This window comes from Falco cherrug, chromosome 6 (assembly GCF_023634085.1).
Source record: "Falco cherrug isolate bFalChe1 chromosome 6, bFalChe1.pri, whole genome shotgun sequence".
Lineage (NCBI taxonomy): Eukaryota > Metazoa > Chordata > Aves > Falconiformes > Falconidae > Falco > Falco cherrug.
Genome location: NC_073702.1, coordinates 72,186,038 through 72,213,498, shown reverse-complemented (window position 1 = coordinate 72,213,498; position 27,461 = coordinate 72,186,038). Strand labels below are relative to the sequence as shown.

The window sequence follows — 27,461 nt, the reverse complement described above, 5'->3', positions numbered from 1 at the left end:
TAGGGGCTTACTGGGTTTTTTTTTCTTTTTTTCTGTGTTTCCCCCTCCCCCCCCATAGATGCCTCCTGCCTTATCCCACTGCAGGCTGCACTGTAGCTCTGACATAACAAGCGGCACACCGAACAGCCCATTTCTAGCTCCCTTTTACATGTTCTTTTCCAGAGTATTAATATGCTGGGTAGCCTCTGTGCTCAAACGAGGCATAAACAATTCAGACAGCAAATGCTATAGAGCAAGTGCAGTTAATGGACCCAGATGGTTATGTTGCCAGTTTTATGTGACGTTGCCTGCATTAGCCTGGGAAACTTGCTGCTCTGAAGTATCAGAGCTCTATTTAATGTTTTGTGTGGTCCAAGCTTCTGATGGACTTTGGAATCTCCTTAACGGCATGGGTATGGGGGTGCCAGAAATGCCTTCTGCCTGACCTTGTGTGATGTCTCTGTCCCCACTGTAGTCAGCTCAGCAGCTTTGGTGGAGAAGAGACCCTTGGAGAGATGCCAGCACATGTGTGCACAGTGGAGCAGATTGAAGCCCACCGTGCCTCAGACAGGGACGGATGGCCCACCGGAGCTGCAGATCTGAGCTCGTGTAGTGTGCCATGTCTTGATCTTGTTGGCCTTCTGCTCAGGTTGGGTTAGAGCCTTGCATGCCGGGAATGATTTTCACGGGCATATTTCTGTATTAGGTTACAGTATTTGTTTACCTTGGTGTGGGAGAATGAGCTTAAATAACTGTACTGAAAACAGATTTTAGATAAGCAATAGCATGCCTGACTGTGAAAAATAATGATGGTACAGGGGGATGAGGGATGTTTTTTACAGCTTGCATGAGAGCATTGAAAGAAGAGAAAATAGGGAAGCAAGTGGATGTAACTGTCAGGAAAGGGTGAGATGAAAGCAGATTGTGGTGTTTCTGTGACAGGGGTAAAGGAAAAAGCTTTTTAGTGGACGCTGTGAGCATGAGCGAAAGGAAATGGGCAAATTTATCTGGATAGTGAAGAGATGAGGTCAGAAAAGAAAACTGAGATAGCTAAATATCCCAAGGTGCCATTTAGTGCTGTGTGTTTCACTCTTGGCCTTCTCCAGCCCCCACTAACGTGGATTGCTCCAGGCCACCGAGGGCTGAAAATTCTCCATCCTGGTTTCCTGTGGGGCAGGAGGAGAGCTTGTCTGTGTATATATCTGAGATGCTGTTTTTAATTTCCAGGAGGATGTAGATCTTATTTGTTTATGTTGGAACAGCAAGCTGGAGAGGCCAGGAGGAGACCATGTGTCTAAGAGCAGGGCTGGATTCTCCAGGGAGCAGGGGAGCCTTCCTGGGCATCTCTCCATAGCTGCTCTCTGCATCAGTCATGTCCTGCTCTGCCTTGAGCCTGTGTTCTTGCTGCTTTCCTCCAGCCCTGCATCCCAGAGGTTCAAGGCACTGACCCTGCCTGTTGTACACAGTACAGTATTAACATTTCTCTTGTTGTAATCACAACGATCTTTGCTGAGACATAAGGACAGGTTTAATCTCTAGTTTATGTATTGCAGCAGTCCCCATGATGGACTTCTCCCATCTCTAGCACTTGGTGGTGAGCTTGATGACTTAATGTGGTTGCTTAGGGCAAAGCTTCCTTTTTACTTTGTGAAGCAATTCTTAACTTGCACGCATGCTTGTTGAGGTTCTCTGCAGCAGACATCTGTCACTTGCCTTTCTCCTTTGGACAGTAGCAGTGAGACGCACAGTTAAAGGTTAATGGTGGAGTGAGTGACAGATGTTGGTAAAAGTCTCTGCAGCTTGTGCACTGTTCTGCTCTGTCTGTGCCGAATGCAACCCTGTTTGCTTAGCAAAATAACTGAGGATGAAAGACAGGAGTGACATGGAAAAAAGGCACTTTAAATGTTCTTTAAAAAAGACTGCGACAACAAACTTCTGTTTCAAAGTATGGAGGGGTCTTCAACCATTAAATATGTCACATCCTGTGGATTACTGTGATCTGGAGAGACCTTTGGCTCCAGCTCACCAAATGGTAACTCATCAAAGAAGCGTCCATGGGGCTTGGAGTGCAAACATATAATATGCAGATGGCATAGGGAGTTCACAAGGCTCTGAGTCCATGCCCAGGGAACAGATACTGCCTTGCTGAGAGACCATCTGACAGCCTCCTCCTTTTAGATGACTTTTTGCATCAAAGATGACCTGAACAACTTTTTAAAAAAAACGTTAAAAAAAAAAAGGCTTCCAAACTTAAAGGTCCTGAAATCCAGCTACAAGAGTCATCCCTCTGCTTAAGAGATCATTCTTTGCAAAGTAAGTTTTGCTTGTTTTCACAGATTTTTAAGGCATGGTTGTCTGGCACAGGGGCATCTTTAGCTCTTGCTTCAGCAAACATAGAACTCTCCTAGTGTGGTGTCTGCACATGCTGAGGGGGACATGGAGGGACCCACAGCAAGGGCAGTCAAGAATGACCCGTTTTCCAATACTTATCACATCTGATAAACAAGAGGGAAGGGAGGCACAGCTTGATGAAGGGGCCCGTGTGAACCTTATGAAGTTCAACAAGGTCAAGTGCAAGGTCCTCCACCTGGGTTGGGGCAACCCCCAGTATCAATGCAGACTGGGGGGTGAATGGATTGAGAGCCACTCTGTTGAGAAAGACTAGGGCATACTGATGGATGAAAATTGGACATGACCCGGCAACGTGCACTTGCAGCCCAGAAAGCCAACTGTATCCTGGGCCACATCAAAAGCAGCATGGCCAGCAGGTTGAGGGAAGTGATTCTGCACCTCTGCTCCCCTCTGGTGAAATGCCCCTGCCCCTTCCCCCTCCCCACAGTGCTGCATCCAGCTCTGGGGCCCCCAACTTAAGAAGGACATGGACCTGTCGGAGTGAGTCCCAAGATGGCCAGGAAGATGATGAGAGGGCTGGAGCACCTACCTCTGCTACGGGGACAGCCTGAGAGAGTTGGGGTTGTTCAGCCTGGGGAAGAGAAGGCTCCAGGGAGAGCTTATCGCATCCTCTCAAAATATAAAGATAAAGAGGACTTGTAAGAAAGAGAAGGTCTTTTTAACAAGGCCCATAGCAACAGGACCAAGGGGCAGTGGTTTTACACTGAAAATGGGTAGGCTGAGATCGGACATAAGACTTTTTTTTTTTTTTTCTTCTTTTGATGATGAGGGTGATAAGGCGCTGGCCCAGGCTGCCCAGAGCAGCTGTGGGTGCCCCATCCCTGGCAGTGCTCAAGGCCAGGCTGGACGGGGCTGGGGGCAGCCTGGGCTGGTGGAAGGGGTCCCTGCCTGTGGCAGCGGGGTTGGACTAGATAATCTTCAAAGATCCCTTCCCACCCAAACCACTCTGTAGTTCTGTCATCTGAGTTGGGGTTAGATCATGGTGATCAGTGGTTTTCTCTCAGGTGACAGCAGTGGAGTTGCTGAGGCTATTGGTGCAGAAATAACTTGGGGTTGCTAATGCTGTTCTAAGGCTTCTGTCTGCACAGATAGAACAAATTATCTTTAGGGCATCAATTCCTGCAGAAAACCTCACCTTTGTAGTAGAGGCACTTCTGAGGCACCAAATAACACTGCCTTATGCCTTGGGTGATGTATGCTGGGCTCTTGCTGCAACTCGGTAGTGCAACCGAGATCTACAGGCAGCAAGGCTGCCTCTGCCAGAAGCATGGAGTGGCCCAGGTTCAGCTGGTTTTTCCCTCTGTGCTGAATCAAGATCTGTAATTCAGATGAAAACGTGACCCTGTATGCCCTTCCAGTGGAGGTTTGTCAGCCCTGGGAGCCCCCTGTCACTGCAGATACCCCACGGGGTGCAGTAAGGTGGTCCACATGTGTTTTGTGGCTAGTACTTAAGGACCTCGGGAAAGCTCATCACTCTGTGGAGCAATAGGGAAGCAGGACTTGAATTCAGTCATGTGATTTGTCTGGTGCCCCAAGTAACGCACTGTGATCGAGAATGCTGCTGTTCTGCCCTCCCCCAAAATAACATCCCTCTCCCTTTTTCTGGATTAGTTTTTGTAATTGGCTCTTGGAGCAAGCAACCGGCAGACATTTCAGCAGTGGGATGTTCTCTGCCCTCCAGGCCCATGGTGTTCAGAGTCGCTGGATGTGGATGAAGACCAGCATCTCTTACCAGCTTGGTCTAGTGGGAAGAAGCAGTTGAATTGGCCGGTGAGTGCCCCAGTTCAAGGAACAGCTGATGCAAATTAAGTCGCTTTTTGATCATCTGTATAGAGAAGAGCCCAACAGAACCCTGGGGTGCTGCTTGGACAGAAAGCAGATGCCTGCTGTCTCGGGAATCTTCAAAACATTTTTGCTTTTGCCAGCACTGTTTAAGGCTTTCCTGGATTGGGTCTGTGCCAGCCCTGTTGTGCTCCAGTCCTCTGCTTATCCCCTTCAGGGGCTGGCACAACAGGGAAGCAGCAGTACCTGCCTTTGATTGACGGGGCAGCGCCAGGGATGGTGAAACAAACACCCCAAAGATCTCTAGTGTCTCCTCTCTGTCTTCTGGGACCAAGTCTGGAGGAGGTGACCAACCTAGCCTGCTTGCGCTGTGTCCCTCCCACATGCCAGCAGCACCTTGGCAAGCTGTGTTTCTGTCACAGCATACATCAGAGGAGCTGATTTTTGTGCATAGGGTTGAGGGTTAAGGAGGGGCTTGCTTAGAAGCAAATTAGCACAAGGTCTCTTTCAACAATTAGAGTGTGTGCTGTCCATCTAGATTCCATCTAGACCCATCCCATGGAGAGCCCATTGCACACTACCATGCTTGACTTTAGCCTAAGGGACGTGAAGCAGCATGTCGCCTGCCTTGCCATGTCGCAGCAGATGTGTGCCAGAGCGCTGCTGGCTCCCATTGATGGCGGGGAGAGTCATGACGCACATATGTGTATGTGCATGTGTTTCAGCAGAGCTGCGAAAGTGAGCATTTACCACGTATTACAGAGCCACCTCTCATTCTGTCAAGGGAGAGTAACACTGCAGGACGTGCACATCCCCGTGAGGGAACGATTTGGTAGCAGTTGGCAGTTGTTGACTCTTGAACAGCTTCTGCTGGTCCAGCCAGTTCTTTAAAGGCTGGCATTTTTCAGTCTTTTTTTTTTTTTTTTTTTTCCCCCTATTTGAAATGGCAGCTTGCTAAGGGCCAGATATTGTTGTGACAGTACCTCTGAAATCCTTAAGCTGCTTGTATCACTCCAAGGAGCCAAGCAATAAAAGAGCTAGAATAAAACGTATCCCACAATGTCCTTCATTTCTGCTGACAACTGCAGTTTAAATTACTGGTGCAACCTTTTAGCATAGCTAGCTTCTAAAAACTAATAAAAAATAAAATGAAGTCATAACAGCTGCTTGCCATCGCTTCTCTGATGGAGAGTAGCGAGAAACTGCTTTTCTTTTTGGGTGAGCCTGTGCTGGTGTACTATTATTTCTGTTAATACTATATTCTGATCACTGTCGCTAATATATGCTGTAATTTTTACATTATGTAAGTTATACAGTGTTTATTGGGGAAGGGGCTTTGCTTTTATCATAGGGTAGCATTTATTCTGTGAGCACCCTAATGTTTTTCAGAGCTTACATTAGAATTAGGCTTTACAAAAACAAACCACACCTAAGCTCTCAGGAAAGTGGTTTGTTTGGCTGATGTGAATTTGCGTGTCCCATTTCCAGGAGCTCTGATTCCTTGGGTCCTTTGCCCCAAGCGTCTGGAGTCTTGAGGACCCAGAATAATTTGTGACTTTGGTTAAATGATTTGTTTTTTTCCAATGTGAATTTTTATTTTGTAAAGTGTATGCATTTAAAGCTTGTAATAAAACATTTCCAGACTTCAAACAGCCAGCAAGGGTTGTGTGCAGATGCTGGGTTTGCATCATGTGGGTGAGCGTTGAAGTGTGTATTTTGCAGGGCATGTTGAAATGAAATCCTCAGCTGTGGCTGTTGAGTAACATCTTCAGTTGTGATTTCTAGAGAACTCTTGGAAGAAGCTTTGCCGTGCAGGGAGGAGCGAGGCGTGGAGGGGTCGTGGCTGTTAGTTCTCGTTGCTGCAAACGTCTTGTAGCCTTGTGCAGATGGAAATGTGCCATGTCCTGCAGCCTGCCAAGAGAGAAGAGCTACGTTCATGATAACCTTCCTTCTTTGTAGCCCAGAGACACAGGCACTTGGGAAGCATTTTGCTAGCCAAAGTGAAAAGGACGGAGGCAGCCTTTGTAAGCAGCTGCCAGTCTTGTCACCAGAGCCCAGTACCAGCACCAGCTCTCTGCTGGGAGCAGCAGCGGAGCTGGGACTGTGTGAAAGGCTGTGAGTATGGAACACATTAGTAAGAGTAGGGGTGGGAAGCTTGGGACACTTAAGTTTGTACTGGCTGCCAGAGCTGTGGCTGTCCAAGACTGTGTAGGAGGATGAAGGCAGGATGTGGACTGTGCTGATGCGTGGCGCTTTCTGTTCTGAAACAAAAGGAGATGCCACCTACAGCAAAGGCATCGCCTGCTGAACGATAGTCCCAAAGCCTTGGACTTTGGTTTAGCAAAAAGTATTTTATTTTATTTGTTTTCTGTATGTTTAGCTGCTGAGATCAGACAGTTTGCAGCAGAAGTGTGTCTGAGAGAGGATTTGAGCTAGGGAGAAGGCTGGATGAAAAATGACTGCGAGTTACTGGGCTTGAGGCTGGAACTCGTGGGTGGAGCTCATGGTGTGTCATGCCACAGGTCAGACTGGGTGGCTTGCAGTGGTCCTCTTTGACCTGGGCACTTATGGAGCAGTGTAGTAGACTTTTTTCTTTTTTTTTTTTTTTTAATTTTGTGGGAAATGGTCACATGCATGTGGCTTGAGAGCTCTCAGTTGCCAGGTGTAGTGGAAATGTTTTCTGTGAAGGGAGCTGAGAACACCTGTTCGCTGGCTTTGAGCTGATCGAGTGCAAAGCTGGTGACCCACATCTCATCTCATTTAGCTACAAAGGATTTGAAACATCCCTTCTCCAGGTTGTCTCATTTAGAGGAAGGTATCAGCAGCAATGTTTGTAAAACATGCTGATCATTTACCGCTGCAGTTCTGCTGCTGTAGATTGTACTGGCTCTTACAGGGCAAAGTACCCTCAGCCCCAGCTTTGAGAGTTGGTGGAGTGAAGGTAACTCAGCAAGTTAGCGACAGGGCTGACAACCAAAAGCATCTCTTGTGTCCTTCTGTACCCATCTGTCCCTGTCGGTATGCATACTGCCCTTACAATCCATCAAATTGAGGTAGGGAAGGCTCAGAGTTCATTTTCCTGGTGTCACTGCAATGGAAGGGGCGCAGGACCAGAAGTCTAAGTCATCAGAACTTTGCCTGGGGTATTTTCGGCAGTCTGCTTTTTACTACAGATGCCCTGCCCTCCTTTTGTGAGTCTTTGCTGTGCCAAGGAGTATGCAGGAGCTGAGGATGTGCCTCATTGCTCTAGGCATCATAGCACCCAAGGGCTAATCCTGTGCCTGTCTCCTCAGGTGATATCCTCCAGCCTCCGATACTCCCCAGTATCCCAGATTATCAAACCTAGGGGAGCTTGCAGTCTTAAGGCCAACTATGTTGTGAATTTCTCATCTGTTTGGAGAGGGGCTGGAAGGAGTGTTTTCAGCCGATGTGCTAATAGGTAGCCTCTCTTGCATATAGTGCCTCTAGGCGATAGGTAAGGTTTCTTAAGTCCTTGTGGTTTTGTTTGTGTTTTTGTATTAAACAGGAGAAGAACCCTTGAGATCCATGCTGGGAGAAGGAAGAAAAGTAGTGAAGGAGTCAATGTGTGATGTAGGACAGAGCTGAGCCAAGACGCAGAAGGTAAAGCACAAACGAGCACCGCAGTGTCAGTCTGCTCCATGCCTGGTATTAGATTGCTCCTTCCCTTGCTGTACTTTAACACAGTCCATCAAAACATCTCTGCATTCTTCTAGCAACACTCTTCCTTCTCCCCACAGTCGAGGTAAAGTAATGGTGAGATGGGGAAAGCTTGTAAAAGTTGGACAGCAACGGTACAGTGTCATCCATGGAGACTTAATCAAGCCCGTTACGTATTTCTTTTGGCCATCAACTCTTTTATTTAATGATCTATTATTTGCTGTAAGTTTTAGCCAAATTCAGTTGGCAGAACTGCAGGCAAAGAAGTGGCATTTCACATTATTCTGATTTCAGCAGTTTAAATTCAACAGGGCTTTTAAAATCATAATGTCGCTAATGGCCTTGGCCTTGCTGGCTGGCTCAGTGTCTGGGTGCCTCGGGATCCAAATCCCTGCAGACAGCTCAGTGGGGAGTTGCGCTGTGAAACTCTGCACATAACCTGAAAGTTCTTCTTCTTTAGCATCATTCATTGGGCAGATTCTTATCCCGAAACACTTTGTAACCAAGGTAGGTTCACTGTGTAAGGATTAGCCTATGGATGCTGATTGGGCAGCTATTGCAGGGGTGTGTGGCTGAGTGGAAACCACAGGCAGAGGCTAGACACTGCTGCTGGCAGCGCGTTTCTGCTTCTCCAGCTTTGCTCTCACTCCTGCAAAGAAGCCAGAGGATGAGATTTTGTGCCCTGTGCTGAGCTCCTTCAGTCAAACACTGGAGTATTGTCAAAACTGCTGATGAATGTGGGCTTGAGCAAAGGTGTCAAGCGTGAAGCAAAGTAGCTGGAGCACAGAGTCACTTCTGTCTCTGCCAAGGAGTGGGATTTTCTTGCAGAGGGACGAAAGGGCACCAAGAGGCAGTTGTATCCTATGCAAAGCTACTCTAGCAGCCCGAGTTTCTGAGTGGAGGTAGCACACAGATTGTTACGGGGCACCACCACAGTTATTAGAGTTGGGATTTGGCTGCCAGATCGAACTCCTGCTCTTAGGAAAACTTAGATGAAATGTAATGGCCTGTGATACAGTGAGAAGCAGGCTAGGTGCTGTCAGGGTCCCTTTTGGCCTTGAACGCTACTAATTGTGAAAAAATCACAGCTGCATCTCTAATGACGTGTGACCAGTTCAAGCCCCTGTTTTGACTTGCTGTCAAAAGATTTCTCCAGGAGCGCTGTGTCCTTGTGTGTCATGTTTGGAGCATCTGTTCTATATATACTTGGGCTGAACCACTTCCAGCAGACTTTACAACTGTGCTGGTGATTTCCTCCAGGAAATCCAGCCATGCAGGATAGTGTTTAGGTTATGGGATCGTGGCAATCAAGCTATAATGGCACTGCCTTTTTGTTTTCTTTTTTTTTTTTTTAACTTGTTAGCTGTCTCCGCACCCCCAACCACATACCTATCTGTACATGTAGGAGGTTTTTTTTGCTGCATTGTGCAAGTGAAATCCTTTTTGATTTGTTCCAGAGCAGCCCTCAAGCTCAGCTCCTGTGAGAGCCTGCGGACTCAGAGTTCAAAAGATCTCACGTCTTTGAGGCCAGACTGTGGTGTTCCATCTTGCCTCAAAGTTAAACTGAAAGAGAAAATTACTATTTTTCTTAAAAAGAGAGAAAGAGAGAAAATAAGCGTGGTGTGTAAGGGAATCAGTCTTGCTTGCAGCAGAAGAAATCACCAGCATGCAGAATTTCAGGTTAAAATCTGGTTATTTAGTGAAGGTTTTACTTTGAAGCACCTAGCATGTTGTCTAGTAAGTGTTTTGAAAAGATAAATATTTCCCTTTAAAGCAGTGATGTTGGCTGGCTGGGATCCAACCTGTGATCCTACATTAAAGCATTTTTTGGTGTTTAAACCACTATATTGCCACGGTGGCTAGAAGTGGTAGTTTTGATCCCTAATTTCCTGCAGATCTGCTGATAACAAGGTCTGGCTTGAGCGGAGTTTTACATTTGCTAGCTCCTGAATTCGGTCTTTGGCTGTGCTGAACTTCAATGCAGGCAGAAGTGTTGGTCATTGGCATAATCGCCTTGTTGCCTAGTTGATGTTTTTGAGAACAAATGCTAAAAGATAGACCAAGGACATTGCAGTTCAGCATTTAGGCCTAACATATGGCTCGTTTTGTTTTCCTTGCTGCGTGACTTGTTGTTTGGAGGTGGAAGCGAAGCACATGGTAGAAGCTGGAACATGGGCTCTAGTACATGCACCAAACAAAGGCATGCCTTAAAGGTGGATTTCTAATGCTTAACTTCTAACGTCATCCTGTGGAGTGATATTAAATGTGTCCAACAGTTGCTGTGGATATCAAATGACCATCTTGACGTACCAAAGGGGCTGGGTGTGGTTGATACCTTGAAATGCCTGTTATGCTGGATGCTATAGTGATGAAGTATTAAGCCCTATACTAAAGATGAACTGTGCACCTTGAGAGGAGGTGCAGACAGCTGTCTGGCACATATGTTTATCTATGTATGTGTATGTATTTATATGCACATATGGAGCAAAATAAGTATGTAAGAGTGTTATTATATGTTAGCTGTCTTCCTAGTCCTAATTTATGCAGTTGTTGCTACAGCTATGTGTTTGAAAGGGCAGGGGTAATAGATGGAAGGCCTTTAATATACAGGGACCCTCCTTTTAAAGATCTTTTCTGAGCAAGGTGACCTTGGCTCTGCTTCTAACTCAGGAAACCGGCAATGCAGTGGAAAGGAGATGCTGATCAGTGCAGTGAAGGCTTGGTCAGATGCCAGCAGATGATAAAACACAGGTTGGGTTGGTGGTATTTTAACTACAGGTGAGGTGGTCAGGCTTGCCACGTAAAATGGTGGATGCTTTCCTGAACTTCTGTGTATTGAATATATACCTGGGAGGTGCGTATCTATTATTTTTTGTTAAAAGCCCCAATGTTGGTTTGGCATTCTGGGAAGAAAAACAGCCTTCTTGCGTGCCTCCAAGCAACACAATGATTTGCTGGCAGAGTAAGCGACAGCTCAGCTAGCTGTTACAGGCATGGTGAGTCTCGCATGATGTTCTGCAAACCATTCTCATTGAACTCTTCATTTTCAGAAACACTTTCTTTCGAAGTTTTACGGTCCATGGAATGTGTACATGAGAACACCTTGGTGTTTATACCCCCTTTTGGGAAAAAAACCACATCTACAAAGCCAGCTGAAACTGAAGTTGCTTTCTGGCATGTCTGTGTACAGTAAATCCACACGGTTCAGGTTACGATACAAGCACAGGTAACAGAATGACTCTTCTTTTGTTCTGTCACCACTTCTGCTCTTTCTTCAGCAAAGAAAAAAAAAATCAACCTTCTCCTGCAAACCTGTTTTCGGAGCCAGCAATAAAGTAGGAAGATGTTTTTTCCCAAATCTAATTTGAAACATGATGACTGGACCATTCTTAAATAGCTTCCAATTTAACAATACAGAAACTTCACAGAGTGCTTGGCAGGAGCCTCTGCACGTAATTTAGATCATAATCAGATGCATTAACACATTTTATATGGATCTCACGGGGGCCAAGAAGACAAGGTGTGCTGGGTAATTTCTTTCCAGATTTCTTTACCTGATTGTTTATTACTCTTGGGGACTTCATTTGTGGTCCAAATGTCACCAGCAAAATCCTGCTGCTTCATGTGCCTGCATTTAGAGTAGCTAGTAGCAAGGCTTCAAATAACCTAATTGGCGTGTTATTGTGAGTCGTTCCATCTGTGTGTGTCAAAGGGAGGATGGAGAGTACGTGGGGAGGGAGAGAGGTGAGAGGTACAAAAGCAAGGACCCAATTCTGGAAATTGCTGAGCTTCCCCTGTGCCTGCAGCTCGGTGGGAAGGAAGGTGCTGAGAGTGCTCAACAAGTTGCATGTTTCCCGCTGAGTATGATCATGAGCTCTGCTTCTAGAGAAATGCACAGGGGAAGCACTCCCTCCCCACCTTTTTATTTTAGCTGTTAAACATAAGCAGCTCTAATTTCATAAAGCTTCTGAAAACTTTTCAGCACTTTGTGCAAAGAAACAATCATATATCATTCGCATTGCTTCATTGTTTTGCCATTAATCCCCACCCATGCCAAAAGCATCCGTGTTGTGAAATCTCTCCTTTGACAAAATTCTGTTGCTGCTTTGATAAATGATGTTTTGGATTTCCTTCTGCTCTGCTGGTTTGTATTATCCCCTCAAAAGGTGGGAAGTGAAGTTCCCTGTCACTTCAATGTCTCCTTTATACGTGCTGAAGTAATAACCTTTCCCATGTGTTTCATGGGTATTTATTTGTTATTGAATGTTGTGAACTGGCATAATACCGGGATTCCCAGTCCTTCCCCAGCCATGGGCTGTCAAGGCCAGGCTCCACCCTGAGATGTACAGCTCAGGGTTGGGAACCTGGTTACTGGGACACGAGGGGATGCTCCTTGGTACTGGGACTCGCTTCCCAGGGTGTATCCCACCTAGTGGTGGCTTTGGCTGGCTGCCATTGACAAGCATGATCCCTGGCTGTGGGCCAGAAGTCAGCATAACCAGGAACCAAAGCCGCAAGGCAGGTCAGATGTAGCCACAGTGTTCAAGAGTGTGAGGATGTTTAAGAGCACAGAAGAGGCTGGATTACACCAGCTGGACTTGGGGCCAGAGAACTGATGGATCTACTGGCACAGCCTTGGGGCTGTGGCAGCCCATACCAAAACCACAGAGCCCCTCTTTCCCCTTTTTCTAGTGATAATGATACTGACACCCCCCCCCACCCCCACCCCAGCTCAAAAGCCACAGTGTTTTACTGGCACACAGTGAAGGAGTGCTGTGGTACAGTGCTTCGGGTGCTGTGCACAACCTACAGGCAAACTGCCAACTAAAACTCTTGCAGCCCAAAGCGGTTTGAGTGCAGAAAGATCCTTTGCAGGCCAGAGGAGAAGCACTTACTTCTGTTTGCTGCTTTCTTTTTTTTTTTCTTTTTTCTTCTCCTTTAGTAATTGTTTATCAACAACATTTTCCCAGGTGATGATGCAACAGCACCCCAGATTAGCCAAGGCCATAAAGTGACTTTTACAACAGAGCATAATGGTGATGAAGAAGTGAGTATCCTTAAATCAGAGTTGATTGGGTTGTTGACTTTCCATTTCATGTACTGAGGCAGTCCTTGTGTCTCACCCCTGTAACACCAGTGAATTGTGCTGTTGAAATGTTGATGGAGGAAGGAGAGGGCGAAGAGCTGAGTCACCCAGTGCCTCTCCCACAAACACCTGCCTTTCCCTGGGTTTTCTGGCCGAGTACTGAGGAATGGCATTACTTGCAGGATATCCTGCCCCAAGGCATAGAAGTTAGGGTTGTTGGGTGCTCCTGAACAAACCCTTTCCCCTCCATCTCCTGCTTCACTTTCAACCATGAGAGCATCAGAGCAGGCTGATACAGGCTTCAAAGGGTTTGTGCAAGCAGGGTAGGCAGGCATGCACGAGAGGGAGAAAATATCCCCAGTCCCTTTGCTATTAATAGCCAGTTCACAAGCAGTTTCCTTGCTTCCAGTGTCCAAATTACCAGCTGTGACTGATGTATTCTCCTTAGGTCAATGGCATGTACAGCGACCAACTTGTCTTAACAAGTTGAGGGGGGGTTATCGGTTCAGCTGATGAAGTTAGCTCAGTGGCACGCAGAGCAGCGCTGCTCTGCTCACTCTGTGGTTTAGCTGGGGCATGGACACACTTGGCTTGGGTGGACTGTGGAAAGGTGCCTGAGCTTGCTGGAGCGGTGAAGGAAAAAGGAGTGTTTTGTTTCCTAGTTGTTAAAGATCTACTTAGGCTGGACTTCAGAATTATTGATGTTCAGCCTGTGTTTGTACCAAAACACAGTGACTGTTCAAACAATTGCTCGGCTGAACCTATTGGATTACCTCTTGTTAAAGCAGTATTTGATTTGGCTTGCTTTTTTGTCAAGCCTCTGAAGATAGTAGCTTGCTTTAGCTTTTTGTCTCTGGATAGCATGAAAGAAACTGCTGCCCAAAGGGGATGCACTGCTGCCTTCTGTAAATTAGAAGCACCATGGCTTATCTGTGTGGTGTAGGACCCATACATCCTTCACCTGCCTTCACCTTTATATCTTGTACATATTACTTGGCTGGGTAAGAATCTTGTTTGCTGAAGGCTTGCCAGGTGCTGATCTGTTCCTGCTAGATCACAGCTGCTGTTCTCTCTTAGTACATAATTTCAATAGCTCCTTACAGCTCAGGCCTCATATCTGAAAATAAAAAACAAACAAACAAAAAGTGGTGAAACTCTTCCCGTGGTCTTATCCACGTAGCTACATGCTCAAATGCAAGGGGGAAAGTGTTGCTTTTCTGCTGCGTGGTTTGCTTGTGTGGCCTGGCAGGTCCTCCTCATGTATGGGCAGAAGGGCCAAACTGCTGCTGAGTGGGGGAGCTGAGGAATTTAGGTTCTCTTTTTGCCTAATTTCAGGTGAATGTACTCTGCTGTTTGGGGGTTGCTGTTTAAGTGTCACAAGGAAGGGCATAGGCATAAATAAAGGGGAATGGGAAAGATACACAAATTCTTCTGATGGTTGGAAATGGGACTAAAGTGCATTTATTTGTTTTCTCTATCAGATAGTAGGATGCTGACTGTTGTGTATGTGTGGTTGCCCTCCACTGGGTAATACTAGAATGACCTCTCTATAGTTGAGATTTTTTGACCAAGATCAGTCCGTTTCTTCAGGCTGACTGTGAAGAGAGTCAGGAGCATATTAGGTGCAAGGATGGGTTGTTGAGGACTGCACAGTGTGACTGCTCACTCTTCACCTGCAAAGCCATCGCGGGCAAGAGGCAACTTCTGAGCTGGTGAAGGAGGAGGAGTTGGCCAGTGCCAAGAGATGCACAAAAGCAGACTTTGTCACTAAACATGGCCAAGGTTTGCAGAGGAGTTCAGGTGCTTGCAGTGGGGTAGCCAGGGCTTGGAAAGGCTGCAATACATGTTGCTGCAAGATGTGGCTCGAAATCTGTCATCAAGGCCTGTCTCCATGGGGCACGTCAGACCTCAAAATAGGTCGCACACCTCTTGCCCCCTGCTGTGTTCAGTGGAGTAGGCCTGAGTTATGCATCAGGCTGAGAATTATGTTACAGTCTTAATTACAGAATAATTTGCTGACCTTCAGTTTTACGAAAATAATCTGAAAGTGAGTTTATCTGTGCTTTAAATGGCTGTTACAGCGGTGAAGCGAAGGTTAGAGGGTTTAAGGGAACTGCATCCAGCACGTTACAGCAGAGAAGCAGAGGGTTAGAGGATTTAAGGGAGCTGCATCCAGCACTTGTGATTTCCACCATGTCCTTGAAGGTTGCTGATACTCACTAAGTCAGTCAATCCTAGTCAGCAAAAACAGTGGTTTCGGGTTTGGTTTTTTTCCCTTCTGGATCAAGACTACCAACGTCAGGAAGATAGCTGTGTGCCTTACAAGACCATACTAAAGGTGAAAACTTTTCACTTGAAACCATTTCAAAATGTGTATGCTAGGAACCATAGATTTTTTTGTCTTCTGTGGATTTTGATAAGGCAGCTGTTAGAGCAAGCTGAAAGGAAAACAAACCCGAGAGGAGCTTTTGACTTCAGTGAAACTCAGTAGTTACACTTTCCAGTAACAACAGAAGACGTGTCTAAAAAAATATCCCAAACCTGGTGACACCTAGATTTCAAAGACAGCATTTAATATGTTCATCTTTCCTCCTACTTAAAGCAACCAGACGGGATCCAGTCTGGTATGTGCACACCTTGTGTTTCTCTCTGTGTGTTGGATACGTGAAAGGGTTTGAGGAAATGATTATGTCGTGGTTGAGCACAGAGATGGGAGCAGAGGAATCCTTAAAAGGATGTCTCTTAAAACATCTTCTAATGTCAACCCAACCCATTTAATCTTACAGTGTTGCTCTCATGACTGTTCTGTCACATCCTACAGGTATTAAGTCTTATGGCACCACTAAAGCACCTGGAATTTTAATGTCAGTGGTATATATGTCTTAACTGAACAGATGTATTCCTCTGTTAAGATGTAAACGTTAGAGAGAAGGAAACACGGTGTGCAGGGAGGCATCCCCCTGTCACCAGGTCATCTGTTCAATGAAAAGCTCATGAAGAGTTATTTTTATTGTACACTACAGCTTCATCTGGTTCAGGAATCTCCAGGAAAGACTTCCATGTTCTTTGGTATGTCTTTGAATTGTAGAACAAATCAGGTTGGAAGGGACCTCTGTAAGCCTCTAATCCAATGTCCTGCTTGGAGTAAAGCTAACTGCAAAGGTAGGTGAGGCTGCTCAGGGCTTCATCCACTTGTGGTTTGACTGTCGCTGGGATGGAAGATCTGCCACCTCTCTGGGCTCCTGTTCTAGTCACTTGTTTTGTCCCTGTATATCCAGTCATAGGAGACTACATCGGAAACCTTGCTGATGTCAAGCTAGTCAACACCAGCTGCTGTACGCTCATCTACCTACCAAGCCAGTCACTTGGTTCCAGAAGGCAGTCAGATCAGTGAGGTATAATTTGCCCACGGTACATCTGTGCTGTTCCCAATCCCCTTCTTGCCCTTTGTGGCCATGGGAGTGGGTTCTGGGGGGGCTTGCTTCATCCACCGCTGCCCCAGACTTCTGCCAGCAGCAAGGTGCTGTGTGGGAAGCTGGGCAGGGTGAGTGCAGCCTTTCCAGTTGCATTGCTGTCCTCTTTATTCCTACCTCTGAGGTACAAATACTCTGAAAAGCAAAGTTGTTGTCAAAGTTAATTCTTGGAAACTTAATGCGGATAACCTTGGCTTTGTCTTGACTTGGCTGCTTGCGGGCTTTCATTGCTTTAGCTAATAAAGCCTTTACAGTTGCTTAGAGACACTTAAAAGTTGTTAGTGTTTAAATAAAGGGATTAATTTCAGGCATCCTGCTGCTAAACTTGTATGTTTGAATTTTGAAAAAGTGTGTTTTCCCTGTGAGGTGTGAACAGGCTCGGAAAACTGGTTAACTTTTATCAGCTAAATGGACTGTAACTCCTTGTGAGGAGCCACTGAAGTCTTCGGCATCCATTTACACTTGCCAGGCAACGGAAACAATTAATGTTGGCTCCATGAAGAATAAATAGGGATAGGGATCTTGTAGCATGAGTATAGGAAGGTGTGTCAGGAATGCCTGCCCTTTTAACCTACTCCTGCTGTTGATTTTATTGAGGATTGAGTTGAATTTTTAACATTTCTGTGCCTTGGTTTCCCTGCCTATAAATTACTTGCATGTTCCTTTTGGTTTATGGAGGACTGCTTGGCGATCATGTGTAAAATGCTGTCAAGGTAGGGTGCCAAGTGAATACCAAGTATTTTATTTTTAGTTCCTTTTAAAATCTTGGACTTTTTGTTCTCCCTTTTATCAGTGTCGTTTTTTGTTTGTTTTTTTTTAATCACACAAAATGGAAATAAACTCAATCACAGCTGTTGTTGGAGAAGAATCATTAGGCCCATCCAGCTGGCTCTCTTGAGGCCAGTGTGGGATTGTTCCCTATGCTGCATTTCAGAAGTATTTTATCTCCTTTAGTCTTGTGTGTGTGTGGAGTGATGAGCATCTTTCACTTCTGTCAGCTCTCTTCATTAATCCAAACGGGAAGGGCTATTTTTAGGTGGCTATAAGTAAACGGACATCAGGCACTGCAGAAAGGGAACTGGATTATTTTTGGAAACCCATCAGCAGCTGTTCTGCCAGGCTCTGCTGGAAGTTTTGTCTTCGGTTGGGCTGTCTCAGGTTGTGATACCAGTTCCCAAGGTTGTGAGCCTGGTTTCTTGGGTGTGATCTGCAGCCCGAATCTGGAAGTAGCATCTGCTGGAGGTTGTCTTGATGGCATCAGTTCCTGGCAGTTAATTCCCCGTAAACCAGCCTGGCTTGGAGGGGCGCAGGGTGATGATTGAGCTGGAGATTTTGGGACAGAAGATGAGGTCAGTTTAGGGGCAACATGTGATGTACACCTCAAGTGGAGACAAGCCCATGGAGACAATGTTACGGTTTGAGCCCTGGATGAATGTGCAGTAGGCTTGGCATCGGTTAGTGGCCACACAGCAGGTTTCGGTGTGCTCTTCAGCAATTTGCTTGTGTTTGTTTTGCTTCAGTGGATTGCAGAAGGGTGACGTTGTTTTGGTTTTGCTTAGTTTTTTTCATCAGCATTTTGGGACGGCTTCTGCTCTCGCTGAATTTGTCTGCAGAGCTTTGCTGATGCGGTCCGGAGCCATTTGGTGCTCCAGTTACTCAGCTGTGAACCTGCGAGTCAGAGTCCGTGGGGGCAGTGACTAAACCTACACCGCTGCTGGTTGGAGAGCTTGAAAAGCCCAAGCAGAAAACATTGTGTGTGTGATTTAGTCGATTCTCTCCCTCGGCAAAGAGCCCAGCCTAATTTCAAAGGTCAGAACATGGTCTCACCTGGGTGTTCCATGCCTTTTATAGAGCGGTTGAAGGCCATTACCTAAAATTAGCTTGCTGCTTGGGGAAAGCTGATATTAGCTCCACGTTAGGACTTTTTTCGAAGCTCTTGATGATCATTTACTTCATGGGTTCCTATTGAAGCTCGTGGGTACAAGGTAGAAAATGGAAGACAAATAGCACTGATACTGCTTCCTAACTGAGAAGAAAGACAGGGTGGGCTTTTAGGGTGTTTTTTGGTCGTGGGTTGTTTTTTTAAGGACCTTTAGGGAAGCTTTCCTAGGCAGGCCAGTGGACTGCCTTTTGAGTCGGACTTGTTTTTGTTTTTCCTCAAACTTCCTGATGATCCAGATGTGCTGGGGAGCACTGGGAAAGGGAAAGTGCCTTCAATGAAGCAGGCTTAAATTGCAAAGCACAGTCAGATCTGCTAAGCAACAGCATTGACACGTTTAAATAAATCTGCTGTTGAATAATATAGAGTGACATATTGAGAACAAATTTAAAAAAAAAGGAAACTCGGCACAGATTTGGGAAATGACTGGAACAGAAACAGAACATAAATGTTAGAGAGGATGTTAGATAAAAGAGAGGGAGGGCTACTCCACAAAAGGGGTGTACTGGAGAACCAGGATGTGCATCAGGAAGGATGAGACAATAGCAGAAGTGTAAACTTATGCTGAAATTATCCCTTGGCAGTAGGATAATTTATTTCTACTTCTCTGCCAATGCTGATGGTCGCAAGGATTGAAAAAATTAATACTGCCTAGTTCAGAGAGGAGCATGTGGTGGAATATCAGACAGCTTAGAGAAGAAGGTAAGGTGGCAGTTCTTCTGCTGGTGGCTTTCTTATTGTTCCTCTGGGTCTGTAGTGAGTTGGGTGAGAGTCCTGTCATATCCCATCACTGTAGAGGTGCGTGATGCTATGAAAGAGGGCACAGACTGAATTAGGAGGGTTTGTATTTGAAGCTGGTGAAAGGAAATAACTTGCGGAGCTCAGCTGTGGAACTCACTGCTGCAAGAAGCTATGAAACCAAGTTCTTGATGTGGTTTTCCTTTTCTCTCGTTTTTGTGTGTGTGTGTGTGTGGTTTTTTAACAGTTCAGACTTTGTGCAGTTAAGATTATATGTGATTGATCGCTTTAAAGAAGTATCTTGGTGGAAAGCTTCTGTTCTTCAAGGACTCATGCAACTCCTATTTGCTAGTGGTTAGGGGGAAATTGTTCTAATAAGCTGTTCTGTGACTATGATTTATGAGTATTTTGCACTAAAGCAGCTGGAAATGAGCACTCAGGAGTGAGAGAGTGAGGGGTTGAAGTGGATGGATCATTGGTTTGATCTAATATAGCCATCCTAGTGCTTTTTTATTATTTTTATTGGATTCTGTACAGTGGTCAAATTGAGTTGTGAATTTTGTGGCTATCTTAATGACTTTGTTCCAGGCCGATGCCTTCATGTCTGTCTGCATGGCACGTTCGCAGTGGAGTTGGTGGCTGTGTCGCTGAGCCCTTCAAAACATGTGTTCACCAGCAGCTTTCCCAGGCTCTGGGAGCATCTCCCCTTTGCTTGGCTCAGCACCAGGTATTTACTCTGGACACGAGCAGCTTTTGTCAAGTGGATGGCAATAGTTAACCCACACGCTAGCCAACCTATTATGCTATTAAGCTGAAAAGGGAATTAGCTGTGCTGTCCCTTGCAATATTTTTGTGTGATCTGAGCCATTTATGGCTCAAGTCACTGAGATGAGAGTGAGATGGCACAGCATGAGAGATGCTAGGCCTTACTCTTCTGTCTGTAATAACTGATACAAATGGCTGGAAGAGACGATTGTGGCTTCCTTGTCCATTAGGACCTCTCAGCATCTATTCTGCAAATGGTCTCTGAAGCTGGCATGAGTAGGAAATGGTCTGATCTTTGGGATGATGGCTGGGAGACAGCAGCTTGTGTTGGAAGCAATTGTTTCAACTGCAAAAGCGTCGTGCTGGCAGTGTGTCCCACTGCCTATTTTTAAGCTGCTCCAAGGGCATTTGGCGCCACTTACCCAGCAAAAATAGCTGTTGCATGTTGGAGATTTCTGCCTGGAGTATTTTTAAGCCTGGCTCGTTCTCACCAAAGTAGCTTCAGCTTTCCCAAATGTACCCCCTCTGCTAACATTTGGATTTTCTTCACCTTCTGTTGTGAACAGGCAAGTGGCACTGTGCTGGTGAGGATTACTTGGGCAATCTCTGAAGTGCAGCGCATATCCACAGTATCCCTGGCACATGGTTTCTCTGGGAATTTTTCCTCTAGGCCACGGAAGTGCATTAGTGATCTTAACTGTTCGAAGCCCTGTCAGCTATGAGTAAGATCTGTCCTGCACATCCTGCTGCCATCCAGGGAGGCTGTTAAGCCATTAACTTTGGAAAAACTTGGCTGGTTTAAGCTGCTCAGTGTTAGCACCAGTCTCACCACTCATTGCAGTGGATGAATAGCTAAAGCATTTGGACGTTATATGATTACATCAGATTGTCTCAAAGCCACAAGGTATTTAGCTGGCCTGCATGTTCGATACCAGTTAATAAGGATTTCTTTAAAAAGACACTTTTGCTTAGCATTAGATGTTCATTAATGTTGTCAGAGTGTTCTAATAAAATGGGACTTTGGCATCTGGTCTTATCTGTTAGTCTTCCAATAACTGTTGAACCCATCAACTGTTTTCACTCAAATTAGAGAGATAGAGCTCACCAAAGCATTAACTCCCTGTAAATATCCTGGAAATAGGAAACCGAGGCTCTTTATGGGGTACTGGAGAACCCCATGAAAGATTGAAGGCATCGAACAGTAAGAATTCAGGCTTCATTTGTGCTGGTGTTCCCAGAAGTGCTTGTTGGGGCTACGCTGAGACAATAGATTGTATTTTTCTCTTAAGTACAGTGCAGAGCAATGCAGGGGCCGTTACAAGTGCCTGACTAAAATAATAACCATTCCAGCTGTTTCTCCAGCTAGCTAGCAGGACACCATTAGGTTCAGGAGAGCAGTTGGGAAGTGCCTTTGGACCAGGCTGCGTGCTTGACACATTTTTGGTTTCAAAACCAGAGGATTTAAAAAATAATAACAATAATAATAATAAATAAAAAACCCCAGCTCACACAAGGAGTCATGCTTTGGTGCCTTGGCCTGGAAGGCAGCATTGAAGCTAAAAGATCTATTAGTGGTTTTCAATTTACTCAGGCTGAATCCTTCCCTGAGGATTGCTCATGTTCTGTGGAATTACAGGGTTTGGTGTGATAATGGTTTTTGCCTATATTTCTCCCTTTTGCATTTTCTCAGTGTGAGCAGGCAAAGCAGCAGCAAAGCTCTTGCAGGGACTGGAGAGGCGCGAGAGTCCTCAAGGGCTTGCATGGGAGTGCGCCTCTCTTGGACCAGGAGATGTGCGGGCATGGCAAGATGCGGTCTAAGGAGATGAGTGATGCTCACAAGCTTCGGAAGTAATAAATGTCAGTAGAGGAAACCAGTGCTGGGTCTCTGCCCTCAAACCGCTGGTCGTTAGCTGACTCACTGCGAAGGAGGAGGATGGAGGTGGGTCACAGGGAAGCATGAAGAAGGATGTGGATAGACTGAACTGATGGGCTGACAAGCGCTCATCTGTGGAGGCTGCAGAAGACACCATGAGGCAGTGGGGTTGTCGGAGAGGGAGAACAAGAGAGGCCCAAATAGGGGCAAGTAGGATTCAGGCAGCAGAAGAAATTTGGTGAGAGAGGGGCAAAGAAAATTATCTCAGCAGCTGCACTTTGCGTGGTTACTCCTGTATCCTGCAGCTGTTCATTAGAAATTCTGTTTATGCCACAGGGAGTTTTGGAGTCTCTGAAGCTGACACAGTTTTAATAGACAAAGACATTTTGAGTGCAGCACATCTGCTCCAGGATGCTGAGGAACAGGCTCCATGCGGCAGTGCCATTGGTTGAAACATTTCATCGTGCTTTCTTTATTTTAAGACCTGCTCTTTTTTATCCTAAAAAGTAACTTTTGAGGTCAAAACAAGTGCTGTGTTTGCTCATTAAGTTTCCAGCCCTTGAACAGTCCTGCCATGCTCTTCCTAATATCCCTGAATTCCCAGCCCTGAGAGTTAGCAGAATCACCTTTTACTTTGAAGGATCCTAAAGCATTTCACAAAGTGGCCATCGCAGAGGTGTGAAGCAGTGGTACATGCTGTGTAACACATAAAAGTGCAAAAAAAAATATTTTTTTTTCAGCATATGGGATCCCACTTGTGCTTCCCAGAGTATGGAGAGCTGCTGGTGCCTGCTGAGCGCTGGGTATGAGCTGGGAACTCATAAAGTCCAAATAAAAATAAATAATATGTAAAGTTGTATATGAGAAGAATTTCATAAAACTAGGGAGTTTTGCTATTAGTGGTTTTGGTGGGTTTTCTCCTATGAAGCTTCAGTTATTAAGAAACCCTGAAAAGGGAACCAGTCAGTCTGAGCTGCACCTCACCCCAGCTGCAGCAGTGACGCTGTGGGAGGGAGCACCCCCATTGGGACCCTCTGCACAGGTACAGGCTTGAGGGTGGAGGGATGCAGAGGCCTCCTTTGGTTGCCTGATGGCTAATATAACCCTGCATTATTAAAAATTTGGTGAGTGGGTATATTTAGTTGGTGAATTTATTTCTAGGCAGGCTCAAGCTAACCCTTAGCTTAACATTTCTAACCCATGGCTTTCCAAAACCCGTCTAATCTTGCTCAGTGATTGAATCTACCTTATGCAGGTGAAAAGTTAATTCCTTCCTTCACCTCCAGCTCTGGCCAAGTTCCCTTGATCCTTCTTTCCCAGAGCTCTGTCTTAGGCCTTCATTAAACAGAATAGTGTAACTTTGCCCTTCCTAACTGGTCTGTTATTATTGCATCTGTTCTGCAGTGTTTTCTATATGTTTTTCTACCAACCCATTATGATAGGAGCAATCTCTATGCTGGACATGCATGCTGTGTGGAGTTCGCTGTCTCCTATCCTGCCTCTTCCAGGGACTGAGTGTTGTTAGGCTTCACCAGCCACGTGGCTTGAGACTAGGTTTGTCATTTATATTTCTTTATGCTATCTTGCAAGCGAAGCACTGGGGACCAGTGACGAAACAGCACACAGCATGTGTCAAATTATCCAGCATTTCAAATCGAAGCAGCCACTTTGCTTTGTAGAAATTTAATTATCATGCATTCTGCTGGTGCTTATCTTCTATCATACACTCCTCTGCTGGCTAATAACTTCGTTAAGCACACCCACAAACCTCAGGCACTGTGTTTCTCTCTCCGTGTATTTTGAAGTGCCTTATTTGACTGCTTTCACATCTGCACATCCTAACCTGTATAGTGCAGGTGTCCTGCACAGACTTTCATTAACTGGACTGCAAACATCTGGTCTGTTAGGCCAGCTTAAGTCACCTGGCCAGGTTCCTCTTTGCTTTGCACAGCTATGGTAATTAGTTTTTATTTCTTTATTTCAGCCATCATAACATTGCTTTAGCTGGCAGAGATCTTACCTGAAAGGTCTGCACCAGTGGTGCCTCTTGGTTTCAGGTGTGGACTTTATCTGGCATGGCACTTACACCAGCAGCATTTTTCCAGCAAGGATGCTACCTGCTGTATTGCTTTCTGGCCAGCATATGGGCACATTGCATAGGAGGAAGATCTGTAGATACCCTGCATGATGCTCTTGTGAGTTGTTTTAAGCATAGGCCATGCCCTGGGGAACTCGCAGGTCAAACACACGGGGAAAAGAATGGCCAGACGTGCACATTCACCATGACTTGGTTCACCACAGAGCCAGGTCTTTAGAAAAGGCTTGCTGAGGCACAGTGCTGGGTTGGTGAGTGAAAGGAGCTTCTGAGGGGTCCAGAAAAAGAAACAGGAGGAAAACACTGTGTGTTACAGTCCAGAAGGGCCAGTAAAGCTAGGGGCATTTGTGTGATGGGGAGAAAAGAGGCAGGGCAATCATCAGCTTTTCTCAGAAGGCTAGAAAAAGGGCAGAATATCCTTGGATTTACTTTTTTCCCATGGCTGACCTTAAGCTTAACCATGCTTCTCCACCAAGATGGAGACAGGGCAGCCTGCTCTCCAGCCCATCCTGGTCTGGGCTTGATTTTTATTGGAGGTCTCATTTCTTCAGAAGCAGTTACTGCCTTTCAAACTCTGTGCGGAGTGCATTTCCACTCTTGTATGTGGCCAGATCTACATGAGTGTACGTGTTCCAGAGCCTACCCATGCACAAGTGCTACCAGCTAGTGCTATAACGGTGGTAGTGGGGTTAGGATGCTGTTAATAGTTAGAGGGATAGCTTTGACACAAGCTCAGCAGAGGTGGTGGCATGATGGTGTGTGGTATGGTGACACCCCTCTCCTAAAACTGATCCAGATTAGTTCAGCCACTGGGTTCCTGTTGTGTTGCATGCCTGTGAGTGCAGTATAAAGGTATTTAATGTCCCTCACCTGCTGGAGACCATGTGACTTGGGTGTCCAGTAATGAGAGAGGGATTTTTGCCCGTAGGACCCCATTTGAAGCAAAGCCAAATTAATAGAGTCCTGGCAATAGTTGTGTTTGTGCATCTGACTTTCTAGCTTGCATTGTAATGAACCGTGTTGGATAAGAATCTACCTGCTATATAAATATGGGTGATTATGGTGTGTCAGGTAATTTAGTTATTTGGCATGATCAATTGGGCTGTCTGAAATGGAGCGGCCTCCACTTAGGTGGTGATGAAGCGTTCTCCAAAAAGTGCAGAAGACCATCAGCTTACTAATAAGACTGTACTCAGCAGCCCGCCCCATGCATCAAAGGCTTTTCTGAGAGGAGGGGAAAAGCTGGTGTTAAGACACACAGCAGCAGAGATATAAATGGGAAGGCAGGGAGTGGGTGAAAGAGCTATTACAGGGAGGGAATGTACATTTGGAGTTGGTTAGCTGGGTTAATTTGGCCATGTAGCACTGACAAATTTGATGTCACTGCATCTTGCTCAGATGTAGCAGCCAGGGTTCCCCTGTTTCTGTATGCCTTCCATGGATGTAAACTTCCTGGCGTGCTTGGGTCATGAGGACTGACTGCTGACCTGCCCCCTTGCCTGCTGAAGTCCATGAGAAGCCACCCATATGATTTCATGCTGGTTAGAGGCCCCTCGGTGGAGATGCTCAGTCTTCAGAACTGGCTGATTTGCTGCATGCGGGAAATGGACACACTTTCCAGAAAACCCACAGAGACAGGTTATTTTCCATAGTGACCCACCCTGCTAAGTGATATGCTGTTAGCATTGTGTTTCAGTGCTGTTCGGGCAATATTTCTTTTTTCTTATAACATGTCCAGGACCAAGGAAGCTTTAAATTTGCACTTAATTAGGACCTGAAGCATCTGTCAGGGAGCAGGAGCCTGAATTCTGCCATGTGACTATTTGCTGATGAGGAAGTGATGAAGATGGTGTTTTAGGGAGGTAAGAAAGGTTTGTATTTTTGCCTTGGGGAAAATAATGTGTTTGAGCTATCTAGGGCTGAAAACCACAAAGAATACAAAGGACTCGAGCAGTCTCACAAAGTCAACATTTGGAAAGCCAGCCCTCTCCTCCTGGCTGGAGCTGACCTCTGCAGGCTTCTCTCGTACAATGTGAAGCGCCTGGCTCTTCACTGTGGTTTTACCTCAAGACAGTCCTTGTTCACTAATTGCTTCAAGGTAAAAGCGGAAGAGCCTTCTCTTCCTCCCACACCTAATTTATTGCTTTTTAGCGGTGAACAAAAGATCAGCCACACACCGGCTCCTTGAGCAGCTTGTACCACTGCGCATGATGGAGCAAAGTACCTGCTTCCTAGGCTTGCTTCCCGCATCCCAAAAAATCTTTAGCACTTTGTAAATGGGAATGTGGTGAGCAGTACAGCATCAGCCACGGTGTGCCTGTACGGATTTACCAGCTTTCTTGTAAAGCTCTGCCCAGCCGTCCCTTCCTCTGAGAATCTGGAGGGGGGTGAACTCTGCATCTAGGGTGCTCTGCCATTCGGTACCACAGAACGTAAAAGGATTTGCTTATAAGCTGGGTATTTCTTTGTGCAGAGAAGTGCTTGTGTGCAGCCTGGAAAAATAAATAAAACAATGTGGCTGGTTTATTACCAGAAAACAACCCTAAATAAGAAACTTAAGACCTAAAAGCTCTATATGTAAAGTAGATTTTGCAATGCATTATGCAGAAAACAGAAAAGCACTGGAGAAGGACACTGCTGGAAAAGGGAGGCTGGGAAGATGGATGATGTTGCAGACAGGACAATTAGATGTGGAATGAATCCTAAGCTGGCACCACTTCTAGGGTCACCTTGGGCAAGTGTTTCTCCATACCTCCGTTACGTGCTCTCTGAAAACTGGTTGCAGTTTTACTGTCTTTTAGGATCTCATCAGAATAAATGCATGTTCATGAACCACTTGGTTAACCTCAGCTGAGGAGCATGACAGACCTTCAGCAGCTGCCATTCACAGAGGGCAAAGCAGGCAGGTACCTGGAAGCACTTAGGGGAAAGATTTCTGTACCTTCTGCTTGCCACAGTACTGAGCATTTCCTGGAGCATGCTCTTGTCCCTGTGTCCCCAGTAGGGAACAAAAAGCTGTAAGCCAGACTGTTGGTTCTTCACTTGTCTGCCTTGAAGCAGTTTGAGTTCACCTTTGCTACGTAAAGAGGGATAATGAGGCATGGAGGTTGCATGTTTTCCCCTGGGTGCTGGAGAAAGGCAATGTTAGAGCTGGGGGCAGACCCAGGACACTCTGACTCCAGGTGTCTGCTCACATTTCTAAGTTATTGCCACCTGAGAGCCCAGACACAGAATCGTACAATCATTTGGTTGCAGTTGTGGGTGCCCCATCCCTGGCAGTGCTCAAGGCCAGGCTGGACGGGGCTGGGAGCAGCCTGGGCTGCTGGGAGGGGGCCCTGCCTGTGGTGGGGGGGTGGGAACTGGATGGTCTTTAAGGTCCCTTCCCACCCAAACCATTCTGTGAGTCTATGATTTAAGTTGAGAGGGACCTCTGGAGGTCTCTGAACCTGTGCATTGTCCAGCTGAGTTTTGAGTATCTTGTGGCCTGCTATCACAAGGGCCAGCTTTGGCTAAGCAGGTAGTGGTCTGAGCTGCGGTTTGATGGCACTCCTCACCTCCACATGCTTTTTCATTCTGCCAGTGATGGAGCCCTGGAAGGTCTGGTTGCTGCCACTGCAGACAGATTTGGGTTTGCAGGTAGT

The 27,461-nt window shown here is 46.0% G+C and overlaps 1 protein-coding gene across 16 annotated transcripts in view; it reads left to right on the top strand.

The window, feature by feature from the left end:
* Positions 1 to 27,461, top strand: part of EXTL3 (exostosin like glycosyltransferase 3) — a 131,218-nt gene that overhangs the window by 63,193 nt on the left and 40,564 nt on the right. For 6 of the 16 annotated variants that reach the window (XM_055713476.1, XM_055713480.1, XM_055713469.1 and 3 more), the window contains one exon: positions 7,700 to 7,794. The exons of 3 other annotated variants lie outside the window; for them this stretch is intronic. The gene's annotated coding sequence lies outside the window, so the exon portion shown is untranslated. Of the gene's footprint in view, positions 1 to 1,206; positions 1,445 to 4,072; positions 4,162 to 7,699; positions 7,795 to 25,558; positions 26,727 to 27,461 lie in introns of those variants that run through there. 7 more of the 16 variants (XM_055713474.1, XM_055713481.1, XM_055713471.1 and 4 more) reach the window with 4 other exon arrangements.